Source organism: Fukomys damarensis, unplaced genomic scaffold, assembly GCF_012274545.1.
Source record: "Fukomys damarensis isolate Sample0158 unplaced genomic scaffold, DMR_v1.0_HiC HiC_scaffold_12, whole genome shotgun sequence".
In the NCBI taxonomy this organism is placed as follows: domain Eukaryota; kingdom Metazoa; phylum Chordata; class Mammalia; order Rodentia; family Bathyergidae; genus Fukomys; species Fukomys damarensis.
Window position 1 is genome coordinate 52,428,508 of NW_022900924.1, and position 22,702 is coordinate 52,451,209.

The 22,702-nt window shown below is 41.4% G+C and overlaps 2 long non-coding RNA genes across 2 annotated transcripts in view; both read left to right on the forward strand.

Moving 5' to 3' along the window:
* Window positions 1-4,768, forward strand: part of LOC104862322 — a 37,938-nt gene extending 33,170 nt beyond the window's left edge. The window contains exons 4-5 of the long non-coding RNA XR_780273.1: window positions 2,306-3,796; window positions 4,605-4,768. This is a non-coding gene — a long non-coding RNA (uncharacterized LOC104862322). The remainder of the gene's footprint in view (window positions 1-2,305; window positions 3,797-4,604) is intronic.
* Window positions 4,769-14,864: 10,096 nt separating this feature from the next.
* LOC117285728 overlaps window positions 14,865-22,702 on the forward strand; it is an 11,349-nt gene continuing 3,511 nt past the window's right edge. Inside the window, exon 1 of the long non-coding RNA XR_004516851.1 lies at window positions 14,865-15,144. This is a non-coding gene — a long non-coding RNA (uncharacterized LOC117285728). The remainder of the gene's footprint in view (window positions 15,145-22,702) is intronic.

Sequence of the window (22,702 nt, forward strand, 5' to 3'; positions counted from 1 at the left end):
ACAGTGTATATTATTCAGCCATAAAAAGAAATGGAGAAATTATATGTGATACAGTGTGATAAACCTTGAAAACTTTATGCTAAGGGGAAGAAGCCAGTCATAAAACACCAAAGATTGTATAGACATTTATGTGAAATGTCCAGAATAGGCAAATCTATAGAGACAGAAAGTATATTAGTAGGCACCTGAGGTTGGAATTATTGGAGGAGGGGGTACACTGAAAAAAAACACTGATTTTCATAATTCAAAGGGGTAAATAGGTATGTGAATTATATATCTCAATAAAGTTACTAATAAACAAATGGCATTAAAGTTAATGCTCTTCAAAAAAAAAAAGAAAAGAAAAAAGGGGCTGGGGATTTAGCTTAGTGGTTTCAGCTCCTGCTTGGCAAGCAGAAGAACCCGAATTTGATCCCCGGTCCCAAAAAATAAATAAATAAATAAATAATAAAGTTAATGCTCTTCAAAGTAGTATGCGCGAAATGTTTTCACAATGGTTTCTCTTACAAACCCAAAGCTCTCAAAAGTCCTGCTAGTCCAGGGGTGGTGGTGTATATCTGAAGCCCAGGCACTCTGGAGGGTGAGGCAGAAGGATTGCTTGAGTCCCAGGAGTTCAAGGCCAGCCTGGGCAACCTAGCAAGACCCCCATGTCAAACAGAAAAAGTTCCAAGGGAGAAATATTGAACTAATGGAGTGTATGTTTTCCATTGGGGAGAAAAAAAGAGCTCATCTTATATTCTGTTCAATTTAGAATAATTTTTTAGAAGTATACTACTAAACATCATTGGGGAATTTCTTGAAAGTACTAACTTTATTTTCAAAGTGACTTATTTTCAGTGTAATGGAGAAAAACACATTAGATTCTCTTCTTCAAATCTTCAGTAGATTTTGAGTTCTTATATCTTAGTTTCTCCCCACATGAGTTTGAGGTTTTGAAACTAGAAGGATCATGAGTAGATTTTATGAGTCAGTAATCTCTTAAATTTTATGATAAAGTTTGTATATGTATCTTTGAGTACATTTCTTGGAAGGGGATCCGTATCTTGCAACATACTAGTTAGTGTACTGGGTTTTTAAATTTTTATTTTTATTAGTACATGTTTGAAGTGCATAATGATTATGCTCATCATGTAGTCTCATACCAAAAGAAGCACTGGTCTAATTATGGGGCCCTACCTATAAGAGTAGTTATCATGATATGGGCTGGGGATTTGGCTCAGTGGTTCTGCTTGCCTGCCTTGCAAGCACAACAGCCCGAGTTCGATCCCCAGTACCAAAAAAAAAAAAAAAAAGGAAAAAAGAGTAGTTAGCATGATAAAAGATTTTAGGGTATCCTCTCTGGTCCTTGAAAATGCTTTGCTTAAAATTCTAATTTTTCTGTTAATAATTTTAAAACTACCTGTCTGAAAAGAACCTTATGAGCAACTTTTTAAAAAAATGTTTTCTGAGGAACATTATAAACTGGAAACACCCTTGAAGTTTTGTCCTCTGACTCTAGCTTTAAAGATGGGAATAATGATATTCTTCCAATTAGTAAAGCCACAGCTGCAGATGCTTACTACATGTTCATTCCTGACAGGAACAGGTGTATGTGACAAATAAAGTGAAACCTGTAATTTCTAAGGGTATAAGCTGTAGAAACCTGGGATTTCTAGGGTCTTAGACGTGTTCCAAATAAACACCTATAAATCCAGAAATATTCCAGGCTCTCTAGGTTATTTGAACCTTTTGGTAGCCATTGGTGAGATTAATCTAAATCAAGCTCTCTGGAATGTGTTTAGGAACAGCTTTTGGCAAGACCAGAATAGCTCCTAGCTATTCTTCAGAATGTCAGGGCCATCTGCTTGTCTTGCCAGCTTAGGCATGTTTTGAGTTTAACAGGCGATTTACACGGCTTCCAGGCAAGGTAGCAACAGTGTACTGCTCCAGGGGATGCCATTCGTACCTTACACCAGGAAGTTGTCAGTCAGATAGAAATAAAGGGAATGACACCCCGTGGAGCTGCACACTAGCCAGTATGGTTAGCCGAGCGCTCTGTGAGGAGGTTCCATGCCAACAACACTTGCGCTGATTGCTGTAAAGAATGTTGGTTGATAATAGTAGTGGGAAAATCTCCATTTAGTTTCGGTCTCCAGCTGGACCACATATTTTGGAAATGATCATGTCTTATTTAAAAGTTTTTTTCTTTTCTAGCACCTGGAGAAAGAGGACTAGAGAGATATGAGCAGGGCTTTTAATTTTCGTCCCAAGAATTTCAGGACATTTCAGTTATAATACTTGTTTTCTTTCACCCAACTTAAAATAGCCTGTCAGAATGAGTGCCTGAGAACATCTTATAAAATGACCTGAGCAGAGCTGATGGAATATATTTTGTGCATGTTTTCACCATATGGATGGTTGTCATTCAGTACAGTGCAGAAGCAGTTGCTAATTCCGGCCATGACATGGTGTCCTTGGAATAAGGTCACAGCCAACAATCACAAATGCACTTTGGATTTCCAGAGCTGGCCAAGAACTGGTGAGTTGTTGATTTATAAATTTTGGCAAAGATTATCACCCAGTGCCTCTATTCATCTGTAGCAATAGATACCTCACTTTGTGGCTGAGCCCAGAATTCACAGTAACTTTTTCAGTTTCTCCTATGTCAGTTGTGGACATATGTTCATGCTCTATCGAGTAGAATGTAAGTGGGGGTCTCCAGTAACAACTTTGGGAAGTGTTCCTAACAGTCAGTAGGTGTGCAGCTCTGCCCATGTCATTTTTGTCCCTTCCTCCATCTTGCTGCCTGAAACATAGGTGCATGCTTGGAATTTTCCCCATTGTACTGGCCTGTGATGACCGTGGCCATATTATGGAATAGAGAGAGGCAAGAAGCTAGTAATCCTGGGGACCTCAAGGAGTATGCAGTAGTTGCCGCTCCAAACCACCTTTCAGTAGTCACTTATGTGAGAGGAATCAACTCCTGTCATCAATAAACTGGTGTTACTGCAGGTCTTTAGTTATTCAAGTTGTCCTGAATCAGAGCTAATGCAGGTAGGGTCTAAGAATTAGAGGATTGTTTTTCCATTTTTTTCTTTGTGCCATAGGTAATTCCGATGCAGTTTTAAGAATCTAGTCTTATGAAACACAATTTCTTGTGCTTTGAGAAAAAAGTTAGGAGCCAAGTGGATTTCCTTCAACTTGATGTTGAACCGCTCATATATTTTTATGTCCTGTTGCAAATAAAGATTGTGCTAGGCAGTTCGTGGAGATGCCCACTAGGAACTCAAGAGTAAGTGTTTCATTAACATTTAGTAGGAAATGGTCTCAGAGGCCTGCTTGAACCTCAGATAGATTGCTGCATAATTACTGATAAAAAAAGGCTTACACTGAAAGTGGGTACTGTCAGAGAAGGGCTCAGTAATGACATGATGGAAAAGCAGCATAATTCGAGAGCATTATCTCCCCACAAGGACCAAAAGGGGAGTACCAGACCTACAGTGCACAAACCTGCGCACTAGTTGAGAGATCACTAAACCCAAGGGAGTGTGAAAGATGATCCTATAGTTGCAGACAAAAAAGTGGTATAGCACTATTATGTATTTTCACCTAAAAAAATAAGACTAATCTTGATCGATATTTTGTGTGCTGAAGCACTGTTATCCTCAGACTTGCATCTCAGAAGCCTGCATATTAGAAATGAGCTGTCCTGAGAGAAGGGCACAAGTTCCAAAGTACAAAGAGGTTGATGGTGGTCTTCTTCCTGTTTCCCCTGCTGTCCATCTTTTGAAAAGTAGCAAAAATTGCATGTGCTGGGGTGAGTGAATATTGACACTTAATTTTTTTACCTTAAGCCTTGAAAATGCTTGAAATAAAGCACAACTGATGATAAATAATGCAAACTGCAACAAATCATGAGAAAGTGGCCGAGCTGAGAGTCCTGGGATTAGGATGTTATCAGCTGTGTTAAAAGGTAGACTGGAGCCAGGGATTTAGCTCAGTGGCCCCTCACCTGCTTTGCAAGGACGTAGTCCTGAATTTGATCCCCAGTACTGCGAAGAAAAAAAAAAAAAAAGTAGAATGGCTTATTCAAGCCTGATAAGAAGTTGTCCAAAAAATTTTGACATCCAGATGAATTTTGCTCTAAATGTCTATTGTCTTATATTAGCTAATAATGTGAAACTATCTATTAGCAAATGTTTTAATATAATGCTTAGTTCATCATTATCTCCTAACTTCTAAATTTATTTTTATTGTACATATTCTGCACATCAGTATAACAGTAAAAGAATATTATTTGTAAATCGATAATCATCCTGTATAGATATATACTAAAAATGTCTATAATGTGTTGCCCAGATCCCCTTTCAGCAGTGGAAGCCTTTTTTCTCCCAGGTACTTGCTAAAAGGGCTGCTGGAAGTTGGCCTACCTTGGGGATTTCCTTATCAAAGTCATACTTTCTTATGAGGTTAGCTGGCATCCCTTGACAAATCTCCTTGCCCCCAGAAGGGCTGATGTGAGTCTAAAGCTCCCAGTGACATTGTTTGGGGTGAGGCCTACATTGGTGCCACATTGTGCCTCAGTTTCTCCCTCTGTTCATTCTTGTTTCCATTTGCTTTCCTAGGGGTTGATGAGAAGAGCACTCTCTAAAAACGCTAATCTCCATCTCAGAATCTGATTTCCAAGGAACCCAGCCCACAGTGCCCGAGGTGCATGATGTAAAATGTTGGGAAACTGCTGGGCACAGTGGCACATGCCTGTAACATCAGGTACTTGGGAAGCTGAGGCAAGAGGATCACAAGTTTGAGACCAACCTGGGCAACTTAGTGAGACTTTCTCACTAAGTAAGATTTCTCTCAAAGTAAAATTTTAGCTGGGCATGGTGGCGCACTCCTGTTATCCTAGCATTTGGAAGGCTGAGGCAGGAGGATTGCTGAGTTTGAGGCCTTCCTGAGATACACAGCGAGACACTGCCTCAAAAATAATTTTTTTTAATAAGAAAGGCTGGAGCTGTTAACTCAGTGGTGGAGCTCTTGCCTAGCAGTCATGAAGACCTGGGTTTGGTCCCATAAGACTGAAAAAAAAAGGAAAAGAAAAGAAAAGGAAAAAAAAAAGTTGGGAAACTATCAAACCATGTGCCCCCAACTCCTTTGGTATTTATTTAATGTTTCTTTTGGTTTCATGTGCTATCATTGACTTTTAGCCCATGTTTCCTATATAGTCCTGCAGATGCTTTATGTATAATTCTGCCCACTTCTGGTGATCAGGGTTGATCACCCATGCCAGGGTGGTAACTCCCTGGGTACAAAGATCCAGAAGTGACTGAGTGCAGCCATAGCTTAAGGGATCCTTATTGTGTCCTTCGGGAAGTGTTTCCTGTCCAAGAACCAGGACTTCTAGATCTCGGCATGCCAGCTGCTTATGTAGAAGCAAACTTCTCCAAATGGGTCACTGGCAAAGGTGATAAGAAGGGCCACCTCTCCTTCCACTCTATGATCTCTAAGACCCTATATTCCACCTAGTGGGAACATGATACTGCAACCTGCATTCTGGAGTATGCTACCCCAGTGTCATGGGGAATTGCCATAAAATTGGCACCTTAGCAGTATCTCCAAAGACATATTCCATTGCTCTATTGGGAAGGCATTGGCTTCTGAGGGGCACAGTATGAGATTAGACTAAGTGGTTCTGTAACCAAACATACACCTCTGTGCCTATTTTGTTCTAAAGTTTGCCCTTTGGTCTTGTGCAATGTTATGTGAGGTCTTGTGTCCCTGGCTCAGGTTCTAAATCCTTGGAAATGGTGCCAGATGCGGAGTCAAGAAAGGAAGCTATATCTGGAATATATCTCAATTCCAGTCAAAATGGATTGTAAGTCCTCCCAGATAAAAGCATTGTGATATAACTGCCTTACCACCAAGCAGTGAGACCTGTCATCTGGGGTGCAGCCTTGGTTTCTGGCCAGCAGTCTATTCAGTACTTGGATCAGTCCTGGTGAGGAGGAACCCGTTCTGTTCAGCTCATGCTCCCTACAGCCACACCCACACTTGTCCAGCACCAATGCTAGCACTACAGTGGGGACAACAGTGACCAGTTGGTGACTAACTCTGTCTACTTGACTGTTTGTGCGTCTTCTTTGGTGAGCATTCTCTGGAGGTCATTGACCAGTGATACATAGCTGTTCAAACTTCTTGCTCATTCCTATCGGCCCATTCCTCAATATTCCATTTTTACTGTCCCTTGCCTTCCACAATTTCTATTTTCAGGCCCTGTTTGAAAACTGTCTGATGTTGATCTAGTCGTACCTCAAGCCAAGTCTGTAATCCAAGTATTGTCTTCTTCTACTCTCTGCTGTGGAAGTCCTAGCATTTCAACTTTACTAAATGTGTACCTTTATTTGCTCTAAGCTTGCAAGAGTCAGCCCAGCATTGTCTTAGCGATGTCTCCTGGAATGACAAGGCACCGAATCCTGCATCAGATAAACACTTGCGCTTTTGCAGACTCTCCTATGAAAGCTTATGACCCGGGCCCCTCAGTGCCGTGTGTACACTCCCAGTTTCTGCAGGTGAGTGTTGCTGACTTCCTCCAGCTCTGAAGACACACGCCCTCTGCAGGCCCAAACATTCAGGGGGACCTCAGAGTTTCAGATTTCCAGATTCATTGACCCACATGTCCCCATCGTAATTTGTCCCCATCGTAATTTTTCCCCGTTAAAACCCTAAGCTACACATATAAAGATGCTGTGAGAATTCAACCTTCTCTAGAATTCCACTTCCGTTATAATTAAGTCCTGAGTCTGACCTCTCTTTGTTTCCCCTGGGACTACAAGAAATGACTCCTTCATATGCTGCCCGGGAAGTCCTCTGATGTTCACAGTGTGTCTTACATTGGTAATTAATCACCTTCACACCTTTTATTATATTTCTCTACTACAAAAATAGCCCCCAGCAACAGCCATCTGATTTCATTTAATTACAACTTCCTATAAACCTCTCAAATGCCTGAGATATTGCCCTCATTATCCTGTACCAATATCCCATCCTAATTTCTCCACTGGTAAACTTTTGCAGTTACAGCATGCCAGAGACCATGAATACTCCACTTACTACCAGTGATGACATCCTTACTGGTGATTGGTTGCTTGGTGATGCGGTTCCAAAATCCCATTTTAGGGTTTGCGTCCTAGAATCTCTTCTGTTAGCAACTGTCATAGACCAGTTTCCTCAGGAAAGAGGCTCTGAAATAGAGATATCCATGTGGGAAGACCACTGGTGCACACTCTGCTGGTGAGTGCTCTTGAGAATGACACCTGTAAGGGAGAGAAGAAATCAGGGTTGAACAGAAGGAGTTGAACTGTGCTGGAGATGCAATAGAAGCTTCAGTGGGCCCATGGAGAGGTCTGAGGCTCAGATGAGCTCAGAGAGCTGGGCTTTCGTACTTGACATACTTTTGGATATGAGTTGCCCCTAAGGAGGGAGGCATAGCCTTGGACACACCTTCAGCCAGTGTCCATCCATTCATTAGAGGGAGTTAAGTCTCTTTACCTTCTCCCAGGTACTTCCAACAGCTGGGAGAACCAGTGCCTTGCTACTGAAGGAAGGACTTTGGTTGCTTCTGCTTTGGAAACTGGTACTGTTGTCACTACACTAGTATTTTACCTTTTTTGCTGTCTACTACAAGAAACTTAAAACTCCTTGATATCCCTAATCATGTGGACTCTTATCACTGTATGGTACCCAGTCTTTTCTCCCTCAATTCTCCAATTCTATCCCTTGAGTCCTCTAGAGTTCACAGTTTATACCAGCAACAGACTCCAGTCTCAAAATGTCCCTGAACATTCCTTCGTCTCAGCAGAAACTCTTAGAATATTCAAGGGACTCTCCAGCGAATACTGTCATGAGCCAGCTGCAGAATAAACTGAGAAGTAAAACAAAAATTAACTGTGGAGGCTCAAACAACTCCTATGTTAGTAAGAGTCCAAGTTGGAGGATGTGTTTTAGATATAATTGCCCCCACCAATTTAGTAACATTGCATCAGAGAGCTAGACAGACAACCACATGTGGTCACAACAGCACTGGACCTCACACTGGAGTCACATGTTTCCCAGAGCTTTCAGTTCAGTTGAGCTATAGCTTGGATCTGGGAAGTTTGCCAAGACCCATTTGATGAAGGCTTGGTTCCCAAGTTGGGGCCACTGGGAGGTGGTAGCAAGTTTAAAAGGTGGGGCTTAGTGGGAGGTCTTACACTATTAGGGGCATGTGCTTGAAGGGGATATTGGGACCTAACCCACCGGCCAACTTCTTGTCCAGGCCATGAGGTGCATGGCTTTGCTCTGCCATGGACCTCCCACCATGATGTCCTACCTCACCATAGGCCCAAAAGCAATGGGGCTAACTGAAGATGGGCTGAAGACCCCTAATTGTTGAAGCCTTCAAAATTTAGTAAGTTGATTATCACAGGTTGTGAGAGACTGCTTGGGCCTGCATAAGATGGCTGCCCTCAACCTTAGCCTTTGCCTCGGTGGAAAAATCCCACTAGACTACATACGTGACCTTTGGCAGGTCTAGCCCCTGGGCAAACAGGAAATCTTACAGAAAGAATAGCCCTTTGTGCTAACCACAGGGTCACCGGATCTGGAGCAGGAAGCAGGTGGTATTTCCCCCGTCCTACTTGCCCCTAGGGATTGTGCACTTACCCCTCCCCACATTTGGTAAAATACTGATTGCTGTATGGTTAAATGCTTGAATGACTCATGTGATTGGTAGAGGATTTGCTTGAACTGTCCAATAAGCTTGCTGAACCTTCCCCCTGGGATAACAGTATATAATCGTTTTGCTGAGCCAATAAAGCGCCTTTGATCAGAAACCAGACTTGGGCCGTGTACTCTAACTTCTTAAAGATTTCCTTCACAGACATTCAAGATCGGATCGGCCTCTGATGACCCACGAATAAGAGGCGGCTCTCACCTCCTATTCCCCGCGGGACGGGGTCCCCCCAGAGAGCCGCAACTGGCGCCCAACGTGGTTTACAGAGGTTACCGACTCCCGATCGGACGGCAGAGAGACGACGAGTCCGGAGCCCGCCCGTCAGACACCAGGTAAGCCCCATCCGGGTGGTGCAGGGTTGGGGTTAGTCAAATCTTAGCTAAGGCACAGCCGCCGTCCCAAAGTTCCCCGAGAATAGGGGGAACGCAGTTAGTGAAGGAGCTAAATTTATCTCTGATATAAAAAAGCAGTTGAAAAACCGTAATATTGAAGTTAGAAAGAAAGATCTCTTGCAATTTCTGCTGTTTGTACACGAAGTATGTCCCTGGTTCGTTATCACCTGCCCCAAAATTGTGCCTTCCACATGGGACCAGATTGGTCGCGAGCTCGCTGACTACTTTGATCAGCACGGCAGCACCTCTCTCAAAGATCATCCAGGGCCCCGAGGCTGAGCGTGCCCTCGGTGATGCCGCCACTGTGGCAGACAACGCCCTCATTAGACAATTAGCCTTTGAAAATGCTAATGAGACCTGCAGAGCTATTCTAAAACACAACTCCAAAGCCAAAACTCTGCACGACATGATTAATCTCTGCCCAGAGGCGGATCCTTTTATGCACAAGATCACTAAGGCCCTTGTCGCCTTCCAAGGCCAAAACAGGGGTAAAACATGCTTTCAATGCGGCCAGCCCGGCCATTTTGCCTCCCGCTGTGGAAAGTATTACCTCAGGGCATGGCCAATAGCCCTACCTTATGTCAATATTTCGTAGCTAAAGTTTGTTTAATAGTAAATGAGACAGAAAAATATTAGAAAAGCTATAAGTAAGAGTTGTACTTTTAACATGAAAGGTTTTTGTATGTTCCTCTTGTCTTTACCTAAGAATGTAGAGAATGTTTATGGAAATGATTTATAAAATGTTTGCTTGTTGGTTTCAAGTTTGTTATAAAAGGTTTACATTTATAGTCAAGAAGAGTATTCGTTCCTTTAACCCTAATTCTACAAGAGATCTCTGTTAATTTTGATCTGCAAAAATTTTGACTAGTCATAACAAAAAGATTTTATAATTCATTTGGCCAAAACCATCTGAGTGCACTCATTAAAATTGTCTTATATGTTTGTCTGTCTTAAATGTTCAAAGATGTTTGTATGTTCTTGATCAGAATGACGTCAAATACAAATAGATTGTTGATTTCTACAACCTGGCTTTATAGGATCAAATAAAAAACTTAAAAGATAATTAAATATAACCTTTAAGTTTGGATATGCTCCTGTTGGTAAATAAAGAAGCAGCTGCTCAGAAAATTTATTCTGATCTTTGTTCACTAATGGGAGCCACCAAAATAATTTTCATAGCCCTATAAAAAAGATATGTCTTGTTAAATATGTTAAAAAAAAGGGGGGGGGAGATCCTGTTAATACAAAGCTACATTACAGTACATAAGATTTCATATAAGTATTATTATTGCTACTTTTCTGGTATACAAAATGTATTCATATTGTTTGACCATGCAGGTTTTCCAACATATTGTTTATGACAATAACCTTTTGGTCTAGGTGTTCTCCCTTTTCTTCTATTCCACCTAATTATGGTTACAGATATGTTTATAGACCTATCACTATCCTTGAGCAGCTTGAAGCTGGGTTTCCACTGAGGAGACTGGATTGGGACCCCAACACTGAAGCAGCAGAGAAAACTCCAGGATGTGTCTCAGTGCACAAGTGGAAATTTCATTCCAAAAAGCAAAAAGGTTTTCCTTCTTTATCCAGAATGAGGATTTAATGGGACTGGTGATTTAATGAGACATCTCAAAAGTTTTTGGACTGGTCACTTCTAAATTCCACAAACTTAAGCTTATCTGCAGGACTTTGGTAAACAGATTCAGGTTTTCCTCAAACCAACATTTGGAAACCTGCTGCATTGGGAAAAATACATTTATGGTCAGATGTCAAAGTTACTAGCCTTAGTTTCAATATTGTTGGCATAGAGGCCTCTAATATAATGTCTTGTGTTAATGCTCATAGAGATTGTTTATGAAACTAATAATATTGATTGTCAATTGACCAATTGTATATTCTCAGAAATGGTGACTTCCTTTCATTCTGTGATGGGTTTGAGGCAACCTCTCTTTGTAATGATGCCTGTAAAAATTAGTGAGGCCTGGTATGAGGAACAAGGATTATAAATATTGATAGAGGTAGAAAAAGCTACATGGCAAGCCTTCACAACCCATGGTATAACCCCTGCAGAGGCTGGTAGTCAAAGACGGGTAAGAGAATTGTGGAGAAATATCCAACCTAAGACAGAGCATGAGTATTGAACTTCTCATGGCTTGATGACGGGTAAGGGATTTCTCTGGACATTTCTCACCTAAGACAGGCACAGTCTTTCTGCTGAGCTGGGAAGCTCCCTGCTCTAAATATAATAAAAAAGGGGGAATTGTGGGAGCCCGCTGGCATTTGACATTGGAAAAGTAACTTCTACCATTGAGGCATTGACACAATCTATGACTCTATTTGGCTTTTCTGAGATGAGGGTCTCAGCTATGCAGATGAGATTGACCTGGAGCTCTCTGTGTAATCCAGGCTAAGCTCACTGTGTAATCCAGGCTGGGTTTATGGGATTACGGGTGTCGACCTGGAGCTCACTGTAATCCAGACTAGTTTTATGGGATTATGGGCGTGCACCACCACGCCCGGCAAACAATACCACTGGACTCGTCAGGTTGAGTGGGGCCTTCGCCTTTACATCAGCGGCCGTGATCCGGGTCTCACCTTTTCCATCAGGCTTTTGAAAGAACCACCTCAGTTCAAACCCATTGCCATTGGCCCCAACCCCCTTCTTTAAGAATGTTGCTTTTTTAAAGATAAACTGGGCCTGGTGGATGATAGCATTAGAAGGGTTGAGGAAAGCCTCGAACAAAGGCAGAGGCAACGGGAAAAGGACGAATCTTGGTATCAAAATTGGTTTTCTACCTCCCCCTGGCTGTCCACCCTGTTACCCAGCCTTTTAGGACCCTTTATTGGCTTTATGCTGTTGATTTCCTTTGGCCCATGGGCATTCCGCCGCCTCACGAGTTTTGTTAAGAACCAGGTTGATGAGGCCACCAAACACTCCATACAAGTGCACTACCAGCAGCTCTCCTCTCAGGACCCTGAAAATAGCCAGCCCGCTGGTGACCATGGGTTCCAACCCCTAAGCTTTGTAGAATTTGAACAGATGGCTGAGCGCCGTCGTTCGCTCTGCTCCAGGCTGTGGAGGTGTCTCCGACGGGATTAGCTTGATGCCGGTACCTGGGGGCAGCGTGACTCGCTGGAACACCTATGCATCACGTCCAGGTCCGGAGGCACATCAAGTAGCCTAAGACATGAGCCCTCCACCCTAATCTTGCTTAATTTTATACAGAGAAGGGGGAACTGTGAGAGACTGCTTGGGCCTGCATAAGATGGCTGCCCTCAACCTTAGCCTTTGCCTCGGTGGAAAAATCCCACTAGACTACATACGTGACCTTTGGCAGGTCTAGCCCCTGGGCAAACAGGAAATCTTACAGAAAAAATAGCCCTTTGTGCTAACCACAGGGTCACCGGATCTGGAGCAGGAAGCAGGTGGTGTTTTCCCCGTCCTACTTGCCCCTAGGGATTGTGAAGTTAAAGATTGCATAGGGTTAATTGTTGATGTACGCCTTCCCACTTACCCCTCCCCACATTTGGTAAAATACTGATTGCTGTATGGTTAAATGCTTGAATGACTCATGTGATTGGTAGAGGATTTGCTTGAACTGTCCAATAAGCTTGCTGAACCTTCCCCCTGGGATAACAGTATATAATCGTTTTGCTGAGCCAATAAAGCGCCTTTGATCAGAAACCAGACTTGGGCCGTGTACTCTAACTTCTTAAAGATTTCCTTCACAGACATTCAAGATCGGATCGGCCTCTGATGACCCACGAATAAGAGGCGGCTCTCACCTCGTATTCCCCGCGGGACGGGGTCCCCCCAGAGAGCCGCAACAGGTATTTGTTATAGTGACAAAAAAAATTGATGAGCAAATGTAATGGGGGGGGCACCAGGGATCAAACTGGGGACCTTGTGCTTGCAAAGCAGGCAGCGGAACCACTGAGCTAAATCCCCAGCCTGAAAAAAAGTAACTTTAAATGGTTATTTCATGGACTTTCCCTGTCTCCTTGGCACTGCATTTTTGTGAGAGCATGATTTCTGTCTGACATACTACACATTTTAAAAAATTTGCTTATTCTCTATACCCCCTCCCCAAGATCAAGCTCCTTATAGGAAGGCATTTAAGGTGTTTTATTGCCTGTTATGTGTGGAACCTACACATAGGCTGTGCTCAACACAGTGTACCCCTATTCTTAGACTAACCATGCTATAATGTCACACCCTGTGTTCTCCTTCCTGGGGACTAGCCCAGGCCATCTTAGGAACACCACAGAAAGGCTGTAGAAAGACTTCTCATCCATTGTCTGTCTCAAAACGATCACAGCTTAGCATAATGTAATATAGAAGTAGGGATGGGGATTTAGCTCAGTGATTCCACCACCTGCCTCTCAAGCACAAGGTCCTAGTTTGATCCCTGGTACAAAAAGGAAAAAAGATAATATAGAAGTTAAGTTTCCATTAGTTTTTTTTTTTCCCTGTACTGGAACTCCAACTCAGGACCTTGCTTTTGCCAGACAGGCATGGTGACACTGAGCTACAACCCAACCCTTAATTTCCACTGGTAACCTAACTTTTGCCTTATCCATCCACATGTAACTATAGACACCATCATAATTCAATAATTTACCTTATTTGTGCCTTACATAAAAATATTACCAAAAATAAAAGATCAAATTATCTGTTTTGTACAATCAGATCCTTTTTCTTGAGACAATAATAATGTATAGTAATACAGCCCAAGAATATTTGTTATTAAAATATATAAAATTTTGAGAACTGAACTTTTGCAGAAAATCTAATTTATGCTACCCTTCTGAATTTTTAATTACCCAGGTGATTCTCAGGAACATCTCATGATGTAGGCTCTGTGAGAGAAAATAGAACAAATCTGCGGAGGGACTATTGAAATGAATCAAAACCAAAAAGAAAGTGGGATATTTTCTGCACCCACCGCCAGGTGGTGATGCTGAGATGTTTCCTTAAACATTTCCAAACTGGAGTCCACTTTAAACAATAGAATTTAATTTCCGTGCTGAATAGTGGTTCTCTAAATTAACATTTGTTTCTATAACTTCAGACAAAATGTTCTGAGGGCTCCTGGAGCTTGTGAGTGGCTGGGATTTGGGTCACTTTCATAAATTATAGGTAGCACGTGTAGGTGAAAGTTGGAGATAGGGATTCAGCTGCAGTAGTATTCATTATTAGATTCCCAGCGATCATCATGCACTTAACTTTCAGTTACCTTTCTCAGATTTCAAAAAATTATGTGAAATGTGCGTAATTGTCTTGTAGCTCTTTTTCAGCCTGCAAGAGTAAGTATACTCCCATTTCAACATTAAAAACCCAAGTGTTTATTCTTACATGGTTCATGAAAAGCCAGCTTTATTCATTCTTTAAAATAGAGGAAAGAAGTTTACAAAGAGCAATTTAACAATGGAATTTTTTGGCTCTCTCTCTGTAGAGATATTTTGTTTATTAGGTAGTTCAGGAAATTTCCTTTCGATGTAAAATATTCACAGAGGATCGATGTAATAGTATGAGCTTTGATAAAATATAGCAATTAGTTTGCTTGATTATTTTCTAAGAGCAACTAATTCCAATGGGAAAACACAGTGGATATAGGTAATCAGATTTTATAATTTACTACAGATTTAAAGATTTCATGGAAATTTGAGGGGTCAGTGATCTCTTACTTTTTCCACAGTGTGTCTAGATTAAATTCCAGCTTCCTTCCCTTCTACATGTTGACTATATGTTCCATCTTTCAGTCATCATTACTTTCCCTTAGTGTTACCACAATTGTGATGAGAAGAGGGAAGACATCATTTACATAATCATCCGCATGTATTTGCATAAGTTATAAATCTCTCTGAAAGAGTGAGAGGACAGCCCAGAGAGCCCCAGGAGAGACGTCTGGGCTTCGGGCACTGGGGCTGCTGGAGGGTGAGACCGTGAGGTCATCACCAGAAAGAGGAGCAGGGGAAAGAAGGGCAGCCAGCATTGCAAAGGTCAGTGCAGTTCTTTCCTCCTTTCTCTGTAGCCGATGTCCTCACTTCCCAGTGCCTCAGCCTGGACCTGAAGTGACAGGGGTTCTGTGCAGGCATCAGCAGCTGTTTCCTGGGCTGCTGGCAGTGGGTGGCCCCAGCACATAGACCTCTGTCTTCTTCGGTGGACGGAGCAGGCGGTCGCTATGAACAGAGCCTTGTTTCTCAGCCTGTCCATCTGCCAGTTATCCAAGGGAACTTCTGTGTAGCCCTTTGTGTGTGTTCCTGGGCTCACTGGGCCAGGGGACAGCACAAAGAAACAACCCCTCATGCCAGGGCCTGCTCTTGTGGAACTGGGCCACGAGGCAGCACAAGTCCAGATGCCAAGGCTGAGCTGGCTTGGGCAGAAGGGAGCTTGGGGAGGGGTCTTGGCCTCACATAACTTGTTTCTGTGCTTCTAAAGAGTCAATTGAATAGTTAGAGCAGTAATTGCCAAACATAAAATCACATCCTGCCTTGGTTAGAGTCAGGAAGAGAGGGGTAGAGAACATACCCTTAGTATGTTTCAATGCACACACAATTATAATCATTGCCTTCATCCTAGAAAAGACCCTTAACTATTGCAGGGCACTATTCTAAATATTCTGCGTGTATTGAGTCCTTTAATTCTCACAGTAATCCTGTATGGCAGATACTATTCTCTCCAAAATAGTTCACTGACGAGGAAACTGTGGCACAGAAAGGACTTTCCAAAGGACACACAGATATAAACCCAAGATTTTCACCCAGGTGGTGTGGCCCAGAGAATTGTTCTTAACTTGTGCCACAAACAGTACTGACTAATAAATTATATATATGCACTACTCTATAATATATACTTTATCAAACACAAACATCCATGGCCATTTTAGAAGGTAAAAGTAAAAGTCAATATAGGTCAAATTTCGGATCATTTCTTTCTTCATCCTAATAACCTTGTCCATCTCCCTTTCCCCCCATTTTGGAGACCGCTATTTGAGACTTTTCCATATTCAGAGAGCTGAATATGGCAAGGGCATATGAAGGGTTTCACTTCACCATTAATACAGGGGGCTTCCAAGGCCTTCAGGCCCCATTTTCCCCAGAGGTGGGTTTGAGTTCTAGTTCCACGTGTGTGACACGGGCATCAATATACACCCTTCTGGGCTAAAGAGTCCTCACTTTTAAAATGAGAATACTATACCTTGGCTTGTTTGTTACAAGCAGAGTCCTGCATGAAAAGTCTTTGGTCCCCACTGACCCAATAAATGGTGCTTACCAGTCTCAGAAGCAGCTTTACTCTAAGCTAAGAAAGCTTCAACTTCACAGTGTGGCATTAGGCACTGCTCCTTCCAAAACCTTGGGAAGAGCCAAGCCACTCTGTAATGTCTGCTTTCCTGCTCTTTTCCTTAAATACGGCTTTTACAAGTATGAACATTGGAGACTCACACTGGACCCTCCGCATCACTGTCACGTTACCTTCTGCCTCTAAGGGGTCACCATCAGGTGCAGTGACAGTTGAAGTGCCACTCTTGGGATGAGAACCAAAGGCGAGTGATGTAGGTGCCTGGGAACCTCTGGGGCCTCTGGGGCCAGCTCCGCGCCGGGGGTGGCTTAAAGCGCCACGCCTGTGGAGAAGTGCAAGCGGGAACACAGTCCCAGCCTGTGGGGGTTGTGGAGGAGGCTGGGAGCGGGGTGTCACCGGGGGAAATGGGGGAGCAGCAGTGCTTCCTTGCTCCTCCGTAGTTACCAGTGTGCAATCAGAGTCGAGAACCCCTGTGTACAGGAGGATGCACAGCTTCAGCGGGACAGTGATGTCCAAACTAGTGGCCTTCAGTGGGCTGGAGAACGGCAGCCGACACAAAGCTTTCTTAGGACCACTGTGAGCTAAGCATTACACCAAGAGCAAAGATGCCTGGAAACTATGGTGACAGGCACAGGCTGCTAGGATGCTTGGGAGAATGATGTGCTGAGGAAGGCTTCCCCAAGTTTTTGAGTCAGAAAAGATAAAGGAGTTCACCAGTGGAAGAAGGGAAAGGAGGAATTTGGTCCAGCAACAGTGAATACACCGGGAAACGATACCTTAGCGGTATGAACTATGCAAAGGTTTATTAGCTGGACTGTGAGTATGAAACTAATATGAAATTCAAGATAGGTAGAGGAAAAAATAAGGAAGTAAATGAGATTTGATCAGATGGAGTCAAGGGCAAAGAGGACAGTGGCCATGGATTCGGCTGCAGAAGGCTGACCGGGGCTGCTGAATTGGCCAGAAATCAGTAGGTGAGCTGCTTCTGTGGCCAGAGGGAGACGGTTCAGCTGCTGGGTTGCCAGGGAGAACCACAAACCCACTGAGCCCATGAAGCTCTTCTGCAGGAAGGTGTGTAGGACTCTGGGAAAGAGTGGCAGAGGGGAAAGGGTCTGCCTTTGCTTGATTTCGTGGCTTTTTGGCTCACACAGAAGGCTTGTGACTTCCTTCCCCGGCATCCCTGGAAGGACTTTTGCTCAAGAGAGAGTGAGTTTCCAACTTGAAATTCCATCCGTCACTCCACTGGCTGCCTTGAACCAGCCCATTCCAAAGCTTCCCATCTTAGGAGCTCAACAGGTGGTGTTTACCATCCATACCAAATTTTGTTTACAGGTTGTTTCACTTTGCTTTTAAAGTTTTTGGAAATTCATTTTGTCTGTACTAATATTCTTCAGGCTTCTGTGATCAGAAACTTGTTTCTTCTCCCCTATGGGGACAAAAAATGTTTTTCTATTTGGATTTCTAGATCATTTATACTTACATATTGTTTATTTTATTTATTTTTTTAATGGAATGTGTCTTTTATTATTATGATTTTTTTCCTCATTGAGTTTATTGGTACATTTTAGGTATACAGTACAGTTACATTCATTATTGGGATCTTGTACCTTTACACGGCAGGGCTTGGTTCTCATTTTTTCCCCTGGTCCCTGCCCTCGATGTTGTTTATATTTAACACACTGACTCATGGTAATAACTGTGTATTATGTTTCTGGTATTATGCTAAGTGCTTTCCTACATTGTCTTCATTGTTCCTCAAAATTCCCTCTAGATAGGCATTATGGGTCCCATTTTACTAATAAGGTAAAAAAAAGGAGACCAAAGAATGTTAAGATTTTCCAAAGATAAGCTGATTCCAAGTATTATTCTTAATTACTACTTATGTAAATAATTCCTTATACCAGTATCTAATTGTTTCAGTAGCATTTCTATCAAATCCTTTCCTCACCTGCTCAACTCCTGACTCATCATATTTTAAACTCTGAGTTGAATTAATGTTAAATTTATGTTTCTGACTTGAAGACTTTATTCTGTTTCAACTTATTACTCCGTTGCCTTTATAATTATCACTTTGTAATATATATATTTAAATTTAGTTGCAAAACCATATTAAAAAAAAAGGTGAACCAGTAATCTTTTCTTTTCCCCCAGTACTGAGATTTGAACCTAGGGCCTTCATGCTGAACCACCTCTCCAGCCTCTTTTATTTTTTTATTTGAGGTGGGTTTCACTGAGTTATTGAGTTGTACAAGCTGGGCTCAAACTTCTGATTCTCCTGCCTCAGCCTTCCACACTGGAATTACATTCCCAAAATTTTACATCTTGTAAAATAAATGTCTTTGGCATTCTTCTTGTTATTATATCAGAAGAATCACACTCATTTTGTTGGAAATAAGAAATTAACTTATTAATAACTTGAAATTAACTTAAGCTTTAATAGGTAAAGCTACATGTTAGTGTTAGTAGGAAGAACTATTGTATTTATTTTTCTAATTTGGTATAGCACTTGATTTATGAACAACTCTATATCATTTCTCAGAATAGTGTTTGTTAGAAATTAAATCAATACTTTTGTGTTTAACCTGTTTTTATTGGAGTATCAACAATGAATCTATTTTTATTTTATTTCCATTATATATTACTATAAATACTGCCATATACATATAAATAAAAAACAGTTAACACATATATGATATATAATATATACAAACAACTGAATTTTTGCAGGATTTAGAAATTCTGCACCTGGACTCATTACTTTTAGTGATTTTTAGTTGATTCATTAGATATCTAGGTCTGCAATCATGCCATCTGCAAAATATATACTTTAGCTTCTTCCTTTCTAATATTTATACATTTTTTATCCTGAATATTTACTGACAGTATTTCTAGAATTTTATTCTAGAATACATGCTGAATTAAGAAAACCAATGTGTGTTCCTTCCTTAAGAATAAATGAAATTCTTTGCTTTCTACACATACTCTGTCATGCTTTGACTGGAAGCCCAAAATAGTTAAGGTTGCCTACTTAGTTTCCTCTTTGGAAGGTGGTAGATAAGAATAGTTTGGAAACAGTTCAAATTATACTAAACAAAATAAAGAAAAGCACAGAATTCGGACATGTAGAAGCAATGGTTCCTACCCCATTTCCTAGACATCATGAAAGTGTTTGGTACATCAGAGTCTCTTGAATCAGCTCTAAGTGTCACAATCTACAGACATGAAGTTCCTTACCCGAAGGTGCTGATATTTTCCCTGGCTCCAGGCCCCCTTTCTCCACAGTCTTACCCAAGAATAATGGATGTACTCTAATAATAGGCTGATGGGTTTGAGCAATTCAGACCAAGCAATCTGAAATATCCCCAAAGGCTCACATGTTGAAGGCTTGGTCCCAGCTGTGGCACCATGGGAGGCGATGGGACCTTTAAGGGGCAGGGCCTGGTGGGAGGAAGTTAGGTCACTGGGGACTTCCCTTGAAGGGGTTAATGGGATTCTAGTCCTTTCCTCTTTCTCTGTGCCGCTCTCTTGCCATGAGGGAAGCTGCTTCCTCTGCCATGCATGCCTACTATGATGTACTGTGCTGCCACAGGCCTGAAAATGGTGGGACCAACTGACCATAAACTACAACTATAGCCAGAACAAAACTTCCATCTTCCTAAAATGAGAATCTCAGACAATTTGTCACAGTGATGGAAATCTGACTGATATAATGTGAATTCTTGAAAGATAGCCCATAAGACAAAAAACAATCACTAAATCACCAACACCCAATTTTAGAGTTTTTAAAACTTTAAAACTTTACCAAACATTTTATTTAAAATCTCTTTGGATAGTTACACATATGTAAAGAAAAAATACATATTATAATTTTCTCCATTAATATGATTGCTATATGAGTTTTTCTCCTTTGTAACCATTTTATGGTTCTAAAATAAGGTACAGTGAACACTACATGTATTTTTCTCTCCTTTTGCTAAGATAAGAGTCTCACTATTTATATACATAAATAAGACTGGCTTATAATTTGATTTGGTTCCTGTTATGCTGTGGACCTTAAATGTCCCTTAAAAGTTCTTACATTCAATTGGCTTTCGGCTGATAGCGCCATTAGGAGTAGTAGAAACTCTAGGAGGTGAAGCCTAGTTGAAGGAAGTAGGTCACTAGAGAGGCATGTTTTTGAGGGGTACATTTTGTTCTCCCTCTCTCTTCTTTTCTCTCTCTCCTCTCCTCTCCTCCCCAGCACTACCTAAAGCCAAGGACTCAGCCAACCATGGACTGAGCCAAAATAAACCTCTCTTCGATAAATTGTTTTTCTCAGGTATTTGGTCACAGCAACAAAAAGCTAACAAATTTCCTCTTCAGATTCTGAAATTAGCCATTTTGTCTTCATAAAGTGAGTTGGGTGACATGTGACATATATAAACGTTCATATACATTTGAAGTTTGCATAATAGGATTTTCTTGGTTTGTTGTTTGGAAATTTAGAAATTTTTCATATATTCATGCCAAAAGACTGGGCTTTTGTCATGGAAAGAGCTTCTTATTTCCACTTATTTGATCTGTCATAGTGCTTTATAATTTTATAAGCACATGCCCATTTGCCTGTTGAAATTTACTTGTTTCTGCACAGTAATAGTGCTCTTTCAAATGCCAAATCCTTGTTCTCATTTCTATACTTACTTATTTTTATTTTTCTTTCTTCTTGTCTTATAGTCTTTTTTTAAAAAATCTTTTTTCTTTTTCAATATACCGTACCAATTTGATCTTTTGTCTTCTTAACACTGGAAATTGAACCTAGGGCCTTGGGTATATCAGGCAGGCACCCTATCACTGAACTACACCCATAGCCTATCCTTCCTTTTTTAATATATCTTTTAATTTCATATTCTTTCTACTCTTGACTATTTCCCTTATTAAATATTTAAGTTGACTTTTAGTTCATTATGCTCATTTATTTTTAATTGGTAAAGATATCAGAATGATCTTTTCCTCTAGTAACTGATTAGCATGCGATTCCCCCATGTAATAGTGCAGATCCTTGCCTCCAGAGCTAGGCTGTGCTACAGTTTGGACCGGAAATGTGCCGTATGTTGAGGGCTTGGTCACCAGCCTGTGATTCTGCTGCAAAGTGGAAGAACCTTTAGAGACAGGGCCTCGTGGAAGGATGTTAAGTCATTGGAGAATGCCCTTGAAGGGGATCCTTGAATCCTGGCTCCTTCTCCTCCCCTCCTTTCTTTTTCCTTGCAGGCCATAATGAGAACAAGCACTCCTGCCTATTCTGTGCTGCCACAGGCCCCCAAAAAACAGGCCAAGCAACCATGAGCTAAAACCAAAAAACCCTTTCCTTCCTTTAAGTTGATTGTCTCAGCTATTGTGTTACAGGGATAAACAGCTGTCACACATAGGCTGCTTGAGTTCAAATCCTAGCTTCGGGTCTGGTCGGCTCTGTTATCTTGGACAAGTTGCTTAATTTCCCTGTATCATCAGCTTCCTTATGTAAAGTGGAGGTATTATTAAGACCTACCTCAGAGGGTATTTTGTGAAAATTGTATGAGATTATGTGAGCATTTAAGATAGTACTTGGCATAGTGCAAGCTTTTAACTAATGTTAGCATTTAGTTATTTGTCAGCATTTTAATTTTTTAAGTAGAAAGTATAAAATACCTAGTTTCTTCCAAAGAGGACTCAGAGGGAAGAGGCTTTTCTGGTGCAAGTTAGGGGAAAAGAGAAGCTCTGGCCTTGTGGGCTGAACTCTGAGTGAGGAGTAGAAGAGGGCATCTGACCCCAATATGACCTCTGTGTTTCTAGTGGCAAGTCACATAAATCACCTTCAGGAACTGGCATTTGGTCCACTAGCACAAGCAGAAAATCCCGTAATTATAACTTCTTCCTCATCAGCCACTCAATTCCATCTGTAATCCCCTATTCTGCTGTCCACACCCATTGATTTCATTAAGATGCATGTGATTAAGAAGATATCATTTGTACTGTATTTTAATTTAGTATGTGATATAGTTTTAAGATGAATAGATTTAACTTTCGTGTAGGTTTTTCAGGGACAGTAAGATTAAAGGCTACATTTTGGTTTGGTTTTGTTGTAAAAGTTGGTTGGCCAAGGGTCCTTCTTGGGTTTCTACATGTGTGCCCCTTACCCATTAACCTAGTCCTTCAAAGTATCAAAAATCAACAGGTAAGAACTTTTGTAGTAGGCCAAGGTAAGGATACTACTACAAAAAAAAAAAAAAAAAAGGAAAAAAA